Source organism: Aethalodelphis obliquidens, unplaced genomic scaffold (assembly GCF_003676395.1).
Source record: "Aethalodelphis obliquidens isolate GAN/ISIS:26980383/991018 unplaced genomic scaffold, ASM367639v1 scaffold46, whole genome shotgun sequence".
NCBI classification, from domain to species: domain Eukaryota; kingdom Metazoa; phylum Chordata; class Mammalia; order Artiodactyla; family Delphinidae; genus Aethalodelphis; species Aethalodelphis obliquidens.
In genome coordinates, this window is record NW_020837990.1 from 7,008,739 (window position 1) to 7,016,570 (window position 7,832).

Sequence of the window (7,832 nt, forward strand, 5' to 3'; positions counted from 1 at the left end):
AAAGAAGAATATTCACAGTTATCTAAAAAGTCTATTAAAATACTCCTTGCTTTTCCAACTGCATACCTGCATATCACTAGATTTTCTTCCTGTACTTTAACCAAAACAACATATTGCAGGAGATTATATGCAGAGGTAGATAGGAGGATTAAGCTTGTTCCATTAAAGAGGCTTACAAAAATGTAAACAATGTCATTCTTCTAACTAAACTGATTTTTTCTTTTTTTGGTTAGGCAAAGATTTCTTGGGACACAAAATGCAGGAACCACAAAAGAAAAAACTGGTAAACTGGACGTCATCAAAATTTAAATTTTTGGAAATAAAAGAAATTCAAATTGGAAAGGAAGGAGTGAAACTGTCACTGTTTGCAGATGACATGATACTATACATAGAAAATCCTAAAGATGCCACCAGAAAGCTACTAGAGCTCATCAATGAATTTGGTAAAGTTGCAGGATACAAACTTAATATATAGAAATCTGTTCCATTTCTATTCACTAACAAGGAAATATCAGAAAAAGAAATTAAGGAAACAATCCCATTTATTACCATCACATCAAAAAGAATAAAATATCTAGGAATAAACCTACCCAAGGAAGCAAAAGACCTGTACTCCAAAAACTATAAGACACTGATGAAAGAAAATGAAGAAAACACAGATAGAAAGATATACCGTGTTCTTGGATTGGAAGAATCAATACTGTTAAAATGACAATACTACCCAAGGCAATCTACAGATTCAATGCAATCTCTATCAAAATACCAAGGGCATTTTTCACAGAACTAGAACAAATAAATTTAAAATTTGTATGGAAACACAAAAGACACTGAATAGCTAAAACAATTTTGAAAAAGAAGGTCAGAGCTGGAGGAATCACGCTTCCTGACTTCAGACTATACTACAAGCCTACAGTAATCAAAACAGTATGGTACTGGCACAAAAACAGACCCATAGATCAATGGAACTGGATAGAGAGCCCAGAAATAAACTCACACACTTATGGTCAATTAATCTATGACAAAGGAGGCAAGAATATACAATAAAGAAAAGACACTCTCATCAATAAGTGGTGCTGGGAAAACTGGACAGCTACATGTAAAAGAATGAAATAAGAACATTCTCTAACACCACATATAAAAACAAACTCAAAATAGGTTAAAGACCTAAATGTAAGACCAGATACTATAAAACTACTAACGCAGGGGTCCCCAACCCCCTGTCTGCGGCCTGCTACTGGTCCATGGCCTGTTAGGAACCGGGCCACACAGCAGGAGGTGAGCACTGGGTGAGTGAGTGAAGCTTCATCTGCCATTCCCCAACGCTCTCATTACTGCCTGAACCATCCCCCCCACCCCAATGGACAAAATGTCTTCCATGAAACCGGTCCCTGGTACCAGAAAGGTTGGGGACCACTGTCCTAGAGGAAAACACAGGTAGAACACTGTATGACATAAACTGCAGTAATATTTTTTTTTTGGATCCATCTACTAAGTAAAGGAAATAAAAGCAAAAATAAACAAATAGGACCTAATTAAATTTAAAAGCTTTTGCATGGCAAAGGAAACCACCAAGAAAATGAAAAGACAACCTACTGAATGGGAGAAAATATGTGAAAAGGATATAACCAATATGGGATTAATATCCAACATACATAAACAGCTCATACAACTCAACATCAAAACAAATAAACAACCCAATTAAAAAATGGGCAACGTGTGCCACAACTACTGAGCTTGTGCTCTAGAGCCCGTGAGCCACAACTACTGAGCCTGCGTGCCACAACTACTGAAGCCCGCGCTCCTAGAGTACATGCTCCGCAACAAAGAGAAGCCACTGCAATGAGAAGCCCATGCACCACAACGAAGAGTAGCCCCCGCTCACCGCAACTAGAGGAAGCCCGCACACAGCAATGAAGACTCAACACCGCCAAAAATAAATAAATAAATTAATTAATTTTTTTAAAAAAAAAAGGGGCAAAAGAACTGAATAGACATTTTTCCAAAGAGGAAATGCAGATGGCCAAGAGGCACATGAAAAGATGCTCAACATCACTAATCATCAGAGAAATGAAAATCAAAACCATAATGAGATATCACTTCACACCTGTCAGAATGGCTGTCATCAAAAAGAACACAAATAACAATTGTTGGTGAGGATGCAGAGAAAAGGGAACCCTCATACACTGTTGGTGGGAATGCAAGTTGGTGCAGCCAATTTCCATCTGTGGAAAACAGTATGGAAGTTTCTCAAAAACTAAAAGTAGAACTATCATATGGCCTGGCAATTCCACTCCCGGGTATATATCCAAAGAAAAACAAAAACACTAATTCGAAAAGATACATGTACACCAACGTTCATAGCAGCATTATTTACAATTGCCAAGATATGGAAGCAACCTAAGTGTCCATCAACAGATGAATGAGGGCTTCGCTGGTGGCACAGTGGTTAAGAATCCGCCTGCCAATGCAGGGGACACAGGTTCAAGCCCTGGTCCGGGAAGATCCCACATGCCACAGAGCAACTAAGCTCATGCACACAACTACTGAGCCTGCGCTCTAGAGCCTGTGAGCTACAACTACTGAGCCCGTGAGCCACAACTACTGAGCCTGTGTGCCACAACCACTGAAGCCTGTGTGCCTAGAGCCCATGCTCCACAACAAGAGAAGCCACCACAATGAGAAGCCCGCACACCGCAACGAAGAGTAGCCCCCGCTCACGGCAACTAGAGAAAGCCTGTGTGCAGTAACAAAGACCCAACGCAGACAAAAATAAATAAATAAATAAATTTTTAAAAATCTTAATTTCAGAAAATATTTTTTAAAAAAACAGATGGGGGCTTCCCTGGTGGCGCAGTGGCTGAGAGTCCACCTGCCGATGCAGGGGACGCGGGTTCATGCCCTGGTCCGGGAGGATCCCACATGCCGCAGAGCGGCTGGGCCCGTGAGCCATGGCTGCTGAGCCTGCGCGTCCGGAGCCTGTGCTCCGCAACAGGAGAGGCCACAACAGTGAGAGGCCCGCGTACCGCAAAACAAACAAACAAACAAACAAAAAAACAGATGAACAAATAAAGAAGATGTGGTATATATTCTATCTATCTATATTCTATATATATATAGAATACTACTCAGCCGTAAAGAAGAATGAAATTTTGCCATCTGCAGCAACACAGATGGACTTGGAGGGCATTATGCTTAGTGAAATAAGTCAGACAAAGACAAATACACTGTGTAATATCACTTACATGTGGAATCTAAAAAATACAACTAGTGAATATAGCAAAAAAGGAGTAGACTCACAGATACAGAGAACAAACTAGTGATTGCCAGTAAGGGGAGGGGGGCAATATAAGAATGGGGGAGTGGGAAGTACAAACTATTGGGTGTAAGATAGGCTACAAGGATGTACTGTACTACACGGGGCATAGAGCCAATATTTTGTAATAACTGTAAATGAAGTGTAACCTTTAAAATTGTATAAAAAATAATTTTTTTAAAAAAATTAAACTTTTGCATTTCAAAAGACACTGCTACAAAATGCAAAGCAAGTTATATACTGGGAAAAAATATTTGCAAAACGCATATCTGATAAAAGGACCTGTATTGACAATACTCAATAAGAAAACATGTTTTTAAATGGGTAAAATATTCAAATACATACTTCACCAAAAAAGAACAACAAACGGCAGACATGGACATGAAAAGATGTTCAACATCAACAGTCATCAGGAAAATGTTGGAACTTCCCTGGTGGCCCAGTGGTTAAGACTCTGTGCGCCCAACGCAGGTGGCCAGCAAGCTGTAACTAAGAAGCCCGTGAGCTGCAACTAACGAGCCCATGTGCTGCAACTAAGGAGCTGGCAAGCAGCCACTAAGGAGCCTGCCTGCCAAAACCAAGACTGGGCACAACCAAATCAATGAATTAAAAAAAAAATAGTTGGGGCTTCCCTGGTGGCGTAGTGGTTGAAAGTCCACCTGCTGATGCAGGGGACACGGGTTCGTGCCCCGGTCCGGGAAGATCCCACATGCCACGGAGCAGCTGGGCCCGTGAGCCATGGCCGCTGAACCTGCGCGTCTGGAGCCTGTGCTCGATAACGGGAGAGGCCACAACGGTGAGAGGCCCACGTACCACACACACACAAAAAAAGTTATTAGAAAAGTGCAAATTAAAACCACAATGAGATACTACTAAACGCTTATTAGAATGGCTAAAACTAAAAAGACTGATAACACCAAGTACTGGTGAGGATACAGAGTAACCAGAACACTTATGCATTGCTGGTGGGAATGCCAAATAGTAAAGCAACTTTGGAAAACAGTTTGCCAGTTTCTTATGTTAAGCAAACATATGGTCCAACGATTCCACTCCTAAGTACTTACTCAAGAGAAAAGAAACATGTCCACATAAAGACTTGTACTTGAATATTCAGAGCAGCTTTATTTATAACAGACAAAAAATGGAAACAACTCAAATGTCCATCAACTAGTAAACAAACTTGGTATAATCTTATAAGTAAATGCTACTCAGCAGTAAAGAGGAATTAAATTACTGATACATGCAGATACATAGATAAACTGCAAAAGCTTTATCTTAAATAAGAAACAGACAGAAAAGGCTATATATTCTATGTTCTATTTACATGAAGTTCTAGAAAAGGCAAAAGCTACACTGAGAGAAAGCAGACCAGTGGTTGCCAATGGCTCAGGATAGAGGAGGCAATTGATTCCAAAGAGTCAGGAAGAAGCTTTCTGGAGTAACGGAAATATTTCATACCATGATTGTGGTGGTAGTTATACAACAGTACACATTTGTCAAAATTCATCATTTAAAATGGGTGAATTTTATTGCACCGTGTGGTACCTGCATTCAGCAGTTTATTCTGCTGGGAGTTCAAAGGACAATGCTAATATAAATTCAGTATCTGGCATCATTGTTTTTCTTGGCTTTGTGCATGTTAAATCTGGTATTTTTACTGATACAGTATTCCTATAGTTTCTCATACTGTTCAGTTTGACATACTCTTCAATAGGAACTGATGCTTCTCTTTTTCTAGGGTGTCTAAAATTCAGAACCAGGCTGATCCATCTTGTCTGACCCTAAACATGGTCCTAAAGTAAACTGCTTGAGAAAACTGGATCCCAAAGATTACACGTGGGGAATTTTTGAAGTGTGTCCGTATTTCATTAGAGAGCAAAGAAGCCCAACTGAAAAAATTGTGGCAAGACTGACTGACAATGATAACTGTGGATTGGGCAAAAATTCTTGAAAGGACTCTCTTGAAGAGTATGACCCAAACACTAGGTTATGGAATAACCTAGAGATTAAGGTTAATGCTCTGTAAGTTGAGAACTGGTGTTCTATATAATAGACAAATTGCTTATCAAAGAGTTTTTAAATTTTAAGTAGAAAATATAAAGAGGGCTTTAAAAATTGGTAAGAAAGTGAGTCAACAGTGCCCAAAGGAGAGCCCAGTAACTGTGTCATTGGGAGCTGCTAGGAGAGTGGCCCATGGAGAGGGGCCGATCACCCTCCTATGACCTGGATGCTCTTCTCTCCAGATCCCAGACCTGGCTTCAAGCACCATCCACCTGCCCGAGAACCCTCCCTGGTCTACTCTGTAACTCCTTTAAATTGTGTGCTCAGCTTTCCTTAGTGAGCCTAGCGATGAGAGGAAAAAAATGAATTCTTTTTCTGGGAGAATCTGGGAGACATGGATAATAATAGGCACTAAAAATCTTTATGGAATGGGACACTGAGGACATAACTACAGCAGAAAGGTCAGTGACAGTTGACAAGTGACAAGGAAATACTTAGTTAGGGAAAACGAAATCACTGCCTTCTATACCAAGGCAGGGTTTATCTGCTTCACCTGTTCCTAAATAAGCATGTTAATTCTGGGGGAGGATCATAAGAAATACTTGTAGACAAAAGTTTAAAAACATGTAACAAACCAAGAGTAAAAAAAAGATAAATCTGGTGTGACTTTTCATTTACTGTTAGCAGAGTTAAGACAATGATCACATTTAAGTATTGTGTGGACTAGAAATTTACCCTGGCATCATGCAGTGACATTTTTTTGGTCATTTTAACATAGCTTACTTATGTAGAACAGTTTTGGCAGTATATCTTCAGTCACAGGTAAGACTGTAGGTGGTGAGATCGTAGACAAGCAGTTACCTAAATTTAGTGTTTACATTTTTGATGTTTTTCACTTATTGGATTTTTATTAATATGCTGAATAGTTTATCTACTTGACCAGTCGTTGCATTAAAAAGTTGCTCTTTGGGGTTTCATTGCCTTGATGTTTGAGTGTAATCTAACATTTTCACAAAGTGTTTATTTTGCATGACCTTAACAAATGTTTTAACCAATTAAAAAAGAAAGCAGGATGTTGTTGACACTGTATGTTGAAACGTTAACATTTTAGTACTTACAGTGTTTATCAGTCTGCAGTATTGTGTAATTAGTAATTATTTCAGGGGCGATACTTTGTTCCTTTTCACGTGAGTAGATGCAGTATAATATCACTGTATACTGTATCACTGTATTCTTTAGATTGAGAAAACAATACAAAAGTTGCATGCTAAAAAAAAAAAAACCCACTAAGGTGCTTGGCAGTGGGTGGAATCAGAAAATGTGAAATTTCTCAAAAACTTATTGACTTAAATAATTTTGCCTATGTTACACATTAAAAAAAAAAAGAAAAACTTTACCCTTTTTCTTTTCTTTTCTTTTCTTTTTTTCCTTTTTTGGCTGCATCACATGGCATGTGGGATCTTAGTTCCCTGACCAGGGATTGAACCCACGGCCCCTGCAGTGGAAGCATGGAGTCTTAACCACTGGATCACCATGGAAGTCCCCAAACTTTACACTTTTTGTAGGAAAAAAAACGGTGTATTTTACATAAAGTATACCTCCTTAAAACTGAATTTAAAACAAGAATTTACAACCTCCCCTTCAAGGCCACTGCCCTAAACCTGCTCCACTTCCTATATTCATCATCTCTGCCATTCCAGCCATCTCACTGTCACTACTCCTCTTCTCCCTCTTAACAATCAACAAATCTCAGCAATCCTACCTCAGAATACCCCTCCTTTCTCTTTCGCTGCCACTGAGATCAGGCCCTCATTTTATCTTGTTAAAACTGTCTTCCTGACATAAGTTTATCTGCACTTTAGCACATCTAACGTAATGCAGCCACAGTCGTCCTTCTAAAAATTAAATCTGGAGAGTTTCCACTTCCACTAAGGGCAGAGTTGCTCCTAATAGACCAACCATTTCTGCAGATAAAAAACTATAGATTCGGGCTTCCCTGGTGGCACAGTGGTTGAGAATCTGCCTGCTAATGCAGGGGACACGGGTTTGAGCCCTGGTCTGGGAAGATCCCACATGCCGCGGAGCAACTAGGCCCGTGAGCCACAACTACTGAGCCTGCGCGTCTGGAGCCTGTGCTCCGCAACAAGAGAGGCCACGATAGTGAGAGGCCCACGCACCGCGATGAAGAGGGGCCCCCGCTTGCCGCAACTAGAGAAAGCCCTCGCACAGAAACTAAGACCCAACACAGCCAAAAATAAATTAATTAATTAATTAAAAAAAAAAATCTAGTGGTTTTCAAAGTGTGGTCCTGGACCAGCACCTGGGAATCATAAATTCTTTAAAAAAAACAAAAACAAAAAACTATAGATTCTACACAAAATGTAAAAAAACACCTATCTAAAGATACTAAAGGGGGCTTCCCTGGTGGCACAGTGGTTGAGAGCCTGTCTGCCGATGCAGGAGACACAGGCTCGTGCCCTGGTCTGGGAAGATCCCACATGCCGCGGAGCGGCTGGGC

At 40.1% G+C, this 7,832-nt stretch overlaps 1 protein-coding gene and 1 non-coding gene across 8 annotated transcripts in view; one reads left to right on the top strand and one right to left on the bottom strand.

Annotated features, from left to right (window-relative positions):
- Window positions 1–7,832, bottom strand: part of RNF214 (ring finger protein 214) — a 52,277-nt gene that overhangs the window by 15,531 nt on the left and 28,914 nt on the right. The window lies entirely within an intron of this gene.
- On the top strand, window positions 4,844–4,981 carry LOC113607213 (small nucleolar RNA SNORA8). The gene has a single exon (XR_003427842.1). It is a non-coding gene; the product is annotated as a small nucleolar RNA SNORA8 (small nucleolar RNA).